Source organism: Hylobates moloch, unplaced genomic scaffold (assembly GCF_009828535.3).
Source record: "Hylobates moloch isolate HMO894 unplaced genomic scaffold, HMol_V3 SCAFFOLD_8, whole genome shotgun sequence".
In the NCBI taxonomy this organism is placed as follows: Eukaryota; Metazoa; Chordata; class Mammalia; order Primates; family Hylobatidae; genus Hylobates; species Hylobates moloch.
This window is the reverse complement of record NW_026652283.1, coordinates 53,985,249-53,991,248: the sequence shown is the minus strand read 5'-3', so window position 1 is coordinate 53,991,248 and position 6,000 is coordinate 53,985,249. Positions and strand designations below refer to the sequence as shown.

Genomic DNA, 6,000 nt, shown 5'->3' with positions numbered 1-6,000 from the left:
TCCTCCCACCTCAGCCTCCCAAGTAGCTGGGACTATAGGCATGCACCACCATACCCAGCTAATTTTTGTATTTTTTGTACAGATGGGGTTTCACCATGTTGCCCAGGGTAGTTTCGAACTTCTGAGCTCAAACAATCCCTCCGCCTTGGCCTCCTAAAGTCCTGGGATTACAGGCATGAGCCACTGAGCCTGGCCTCCAAAGATTTTTCATCACTCCAAGCAGAAACTCTGGAACCATTCATGTTTGAATTATTTTTAACAGATATGTTCAATTTTTGTATGTAAGCAAGGCCTGGAGGTAGGTTCATCTTGTCGGAAGGATGGGGCTCAGTAAATCTGTAGGTAGGCAGGATGATGAGGAGTCATCACTTCTCTTCCCCCAAGATGAAATCTCCTAAGCAAACACTGACTTCAAGAAACTCCAAATATAAAGGGACTGGCATGCAGCTTCACAGCCTGTCCTCGGGGACATGTTGGGGCGGTTCACGCAGGCAGCAGATTTTAAGATGAAAAGAAAGGGGATCTAGACAGTGGAGAGACGTGAGCGAAGCAGGGCTAGAGGAGATCGAAGTGGAGAGAAGGCAGTGGGACACCCGGGAGGGGGAGGGCGCAGGGCAAAGGAAACAGTGGTGGGGTGGGCGGCTCAGCCTCATGCGGCCTGGCTTGGTCTCCCTCCTCCCAGGCTGTGAGCACACTGAGGTCCTGGGCTGTGCCAGCCGAGGAGATGGATGGCAGAAGCCTCGGGGCAGACCACTCACAGGTCCCCAGGCAGAAGCTGTTCACTGGGGTAGACCCCACAGCCTTCTCCTCTCCAGGCCTTGCTGCACTGGGCCATCTCCTCATGGTCCCAGGATGTCCCAGCAAGTGGAGCACTGACCACAGGGAGTAGGGGTGAGGGAACAAACCAGGCACACACTCCTGGCATCGCCAGACCTCAGCCCCAAACCCCACCCAAACGGATCCATTTAAATGATCCTGAGGTCTAGGAACCTGCTGGGATTGAACAGAAATGTGAGCCCATCAGGTATTCAAAAAGGGTCTGTGCCAGTCTCCCAAATAGTTTAAAAACAACAACAACACTAGAAATTTTCTCTATCCACCTGGAATGAGTTTTCAGTTACAATTCTGACCCCATGCACCCTTCTCCACCCACCCAAATCCTACCTGTCCTTCAAACCTTGTCCAGGATTCTATGATTTACTCCCCTGAGGCCCCTGGAAGCAATCACTCCCTTTTCTGGATAAGCAAAACATCCTCTCTCCACCTCCCCGCGTGTTGCTGGATTGCTGGTATCTGGCATGCCCTTTATTTTCCCTTGCAGACAGGTTGTTCCTCGAGGCTGGATTCCCCACTGCACTGGCCCCAGCACCCAGCACAGGCCTTGCAAGCGCTTTGCAGCCAGCCAAAGCCAGCTGAAGGAACCAGATGCACTCCTGTCTTTCACAGGCTGGAGGGTTTTGTTTTTTTTTTCAATGTCTTTTATTGTGGTAAAATACACATATGAAGCTTATCACCTTCACCATTAAGCGGGCAGCAGTTCAGTGGTATCAAGCACATTCATAATGTGTGACCGTCACCGCCATCCACTGCCGTGACTCTTCATCTTGCAAAACTGAAACTCTGTACCCATAAAACAAAAGCTCCCCATTCCCTCAGCCCCCAGCCCCAGGCAACCACCATTCTAACTTTCTGCCTTTATGATTTTGCGTACTCTAAGTACCTCACATAAGCGGAATCCTACAGTATTTGTCTTTTTGTGAATGGCTTATTTCACTCAGCATAACGTTCTCAAGGCTCATCTCATGTGGCAGGTCAGAATTTCCTTCCTTTTAAGGCTGAATAATATGCCACTGTATGTATGCTGTACTTTACTTATCCATTCATCTGTGGATGGATAAATGGGTTGCTTCCACGTTTTGGTTACTGTGAATAACACTGCTATGAACATGGGTGTAGAAATACATCATTGAGAGCCGGGCGCAGTGGCTCATGCCTGTAATCTCAGCACTTTGGGAGCCTGAGGTGGGCAGATCACCTGAAGTCAGGACTTCCAGACCAGCCTGGCCAACATGGTGAAACCCAGTCTCTACCAAAAATACAAAAATTAGCCGGGCGTGGTGGTGGGCACTTGTAATCCCAGCTACTCAGGAGACTGAGGCAGGAGAATCGCTTGAACCCAGGAGGCGGAAGTTGCAGTGAGAGGAGATTGCACTATTGCACTCCAGCCTGGGAGACAAGAGGGAAACTCCAGCTCAAAAAAAAAAAAAAGAAAAGAAAAGAAAAGAAATACATTGCTGAGACCATGTTTTCCATTCTTTTGGGAATTCTATTTCTGTCCCTAGAAGTAGAGTTGCTGGATCATGTGGTAATACTATTTGTAATTTTTTGAGGAACCACCATCCCCATCCCGTTTGCCACAGCAGCTGCAACATTTTGCAATCCCACCAACAGTGTCCCAGAGTTCAATTCCTCCACATCCTGTTAGGTTACGAGGTTTAAGAGGATAAAATACTGGGGCTTCATTTACACCCAAGCACATGATGATGGTAGAGGTTTAGTAAGATGTAGTTTGAACTCCTGGGGAAAATGATTCCACAGTCCATTTGCAACAAATGGGGTAATTCTGAGGACTTGGAGCAGGGGCGTCTGCTCAGAGCTGTACCTCAGAGCACTCGGAGACCTGCCAGGGCTTTCCTCATCAGCTTCATGATCTGGAGCACAAAGTATTGAGCAACCGAAGCCACACTCCTTTGGTAGCATCTGAGTTTTCAGTTTCTTTTTCCCTGCTTCTCTGAGCTTCTTCCCTTTTGGGAATTACACAGCAATCGGGACCAACCTAACAAAACTAGCTGGTCATTTATAGATTCTTCCAGACTGGAACTCCCCAAAGCCAACTTACCCAATATGGTGCCACCACCCTTCTTGCTTCCATGTCCAGCTGTGACAGGTAGGATTCTAGAGCCATTGGCAGCAGTCCGGAGGTCAGGGCTGGGACTTTTTCAGGTGCAGGTTTTTCAGGAACTGCTGACTGACCTGGGTATCCAGGCCCAGAGAGGTATCCACGGACACTGCTGTCTCCCAAAGGCAGTGACATGAAACCAAGAGCACTGTGGCAACGTGAAGCACCCTGAGTGGCCGGGCAGGCTGCAAGCACATGAGGCCATGGTTCTCTCCTGGAGTGGACACACTGAGGACAGTCAGCCTCTTGGTACATCAGTAGCAACTGTAGCTCTGCCCCTTGCGCAGGAGCATGGGGAACAAACACGCATCTGTCCAGCCTGATACCGGTGTCTAGGACCATTCCCAGCCCAGCCAGTGGAGACTCCAGGGCCAATCCCTCTTCTTCCAGCTGCACATCAGGCCTGCTCCTGAGCTGTGCCTGCCCAGTGGCTCTGCTCACCCTGCCTCCTCTGCTACTGACTCCACAAAGCCCCTCAGGCCCAGCTGGAAACCTGGAAGTGGCCTTTCCCTGCTGTTGACATATCTGATAGTACTTGGACTGGCAGGGACATGGGGTGCAGTTTGGATTCTGGGACACCGGGAGGCTGCAAGCAGAGAAGGATTGAGCCAGGGAGGATCGAGCACAACGGACCTCTGCATCATGTGGGTGGGAGGTGCAAGGGAGCGCCAAAGTGAGGGCTTCCGTCAGCCCCCGCCATGGCCCTTCCCAGGCTGCCAGTCCTGCAGTTATGGGTGCCGTAGACAATACGCACCTCCAAGCAGGGAGATGGGGTGGTGTACTCTGTAAAACAAGAATGCTGAGAAAGCCTCAAATGGAGGCAAACAGCCATTTTCCACCCCCCCCCCGATAGTTCAGTGGTAGGTTCTTATAAATACTGTACTTCCCCGGCTCACTAAGGTTTCCCCACAGTGGAAAGACCAGTGGCCTCGGGCCCAGGATCTAGGTTCTGGGCTCAGCTCTGCACTGTAACAACCTGTGGCCTTAGGGCAGTCACTTAGCCCCTTGGTTTCCCCATCTGCAAAATGACCCTTTCAGTCATTCCGTGTTACTATTTCATGCCCCCTTTTTTTTCCTAGACTTTCTTGACTTAACAGGCCTCTAGGCAAAGAAACTCAAAGCCAAAGTGTAAGAAACCTATTAGTGACCCAAGTCCAGTCAAACGAAGCTGGGACATTTCAATAAAGACGAAACAACCCGATTTTCAGAACTCCAACTCATCTGCAACCTTCAGGAGTCTCCGTGTTGCGTGAAGTTATGTAGAAAGGGGCCAGAAACGATCATTCTCTTGGTGAGCCCAGTGGTTTCCTCTACAATTGAGTCCACAACTTTGACCCCTGAGATCCGTTACTGTAATGGTGAACCGACGTGCTCCTATGCTGAAGTGTGCAGTAAGGCCAATCCGTGCCTGGATTTTGAAAAAACCGCCATTAGAGAGGAGGGTTAACAGAGAGAAAACTGTTTATTCAACTAACATTTGTTGAGGACCTAAACTAGACACCAAACGTTTGTGCTAGGTGTTAGAGAAATAAAAATGAAAATACCACCCCTGCCCTCAAGGAGCTTATTAAACTCCAGGGTGGAAAATTAACATGTATTTTCACAGGTGAGGTACTAAACCTTCCCAGGTATTTACTTGCTTGAGACTAAAATAAGCTACAGTGGAGACTGCAGGTAGAAAGTGGAGTCAGGTGTTCAAAGACTGGCCATAATCAGAGACTGGGTGGGTCCATCTGCTTGCCAAATGTGGAATCATTACTTTAGGAAGTTGATGTTAGCCTCATTGTTTCTTTCCCACCAGACTTTGCCCTCGGGAAAAGAGTGAAATTACTATGGATGGGTCTAGATCACTAGAGGAGGGGCAGGGAGCTATTGATCAAAGCATTTTGTAGACAGTGAAGACAGACTTGCTACCAAGCAATGGGCTTACTGCCCGACACACAGAGAAGCCAATACTATGGCTTTGGGCTTTGAGAAAAGAAAGGCTGGCCGGGCGTGGTGGCTCACACCTGTATTCCCAGCACTTTCGGAGGCCAAGGTGGGTGGATCACAAGGTCAGGAGTTCAAGACCAGACTGGCCAACATAGTGAAACTCCGTCTCTACTAAAAATACAAAAAAATTAGCCAGGCGTGGTGGCGGGCGCCTGTAATCCCAGCTACTCAGGAGGCTAAGGCAGGAGAATCACTTGAACCCGGGAAGCGGACGTTGCAGTGAGCCGAGATCACACCACTGCACTCCAGCATGGGCGACAGAGTGACACTCCATCCCAGAAAAAAAAAAAAAAAGGAAAGAAAAGAAACGCTTTGTTCTGAGGTCAACTGCTAAGGAGACAGCAGGCAAAACTCAAATCCTTCTCCCAGATCTGGGTTTTGGGGCAAGTTTTATGGGTTAGGAAGGACAGGTTGGTATGTGAAATGCTGGCAGGGCAGGATTTGACTGGAAGGACTTCAAATGAGACTTTTGGTAAGGCATGGGGAGGGGTCTTATCACCAGAAATTCCTAGACAATTGACGCCCCACTTTTGAAAATGTTCCAGTGTTCAGATTCCACATATGTCCCAAACGTTTAGTTCCATGGTTGGGGAAGAGACTTCAGTTCCCGGTGTCATTTGAGGTCAAAGTTTTCTTTTCTGTGCATGCCCTGGCTGCATAAGTTGCAACTTCTTAGCTCTGTGTCTGCAAAGTAACAGGACATTCTGTTATCCACAGAGTAGGGCCAGGTAAGACTGGTCTGGTGGTTACAAACTGAAATTCAACCAGAGATGGATGCAGATATACAGAGGATGTGCTAGGTGAAAGGCTACAGTCTTGAGAAGGTAGACAGAAATAATGTGGTAAATGAAAGCAATAAGAGGAGAAAGAAGACAGATGCTAAGACATGCCCTGACCATTAGAATTATAGAGTTCTAGGGCTAGAAGGACCGTCAGAGGTCGTCACATCCACCTCCACCTCAATGCATGATCACAGAAACCATCTGACAGGAAAGAGTGTGTCCAGTTTTGAAGGATAATCAAACAATCCTGGAGTGCAAGGTGTTCAT

The 6,000-nt window shown here is 49.1% G+C and overlaps 1 protein-coding gene across 2 annotated transcripts in view; it reads right to left on the bottom strand.

The window, feature by feature from the left end:
• Nucleotides 1–4,294: 4,294 nt before the first annotated feature.
• The window catches only part of LOC116473172 (torsin-1A-interacting protein 2), a 47,209-nt gene continuing 45,503 nt past the window's right edge, over nucleotides 4,295–6,000 (bottom strand). Inside the window, exon 6 of one of the 2 annotated variants that reach the window (XM_058442777.1) lies at nucleotides 4,295–4,367. The gene's annotated coding sequence lies outside the window, so the exon portion shown is untranslated. Of the gene's footprint in view, nucleotides 4,368–5,531; nucleotides 5,636–6,000 lie in introns of those variants that run through there. The other variant, XM_058442776.1, reaches the window with a different exon arrangement.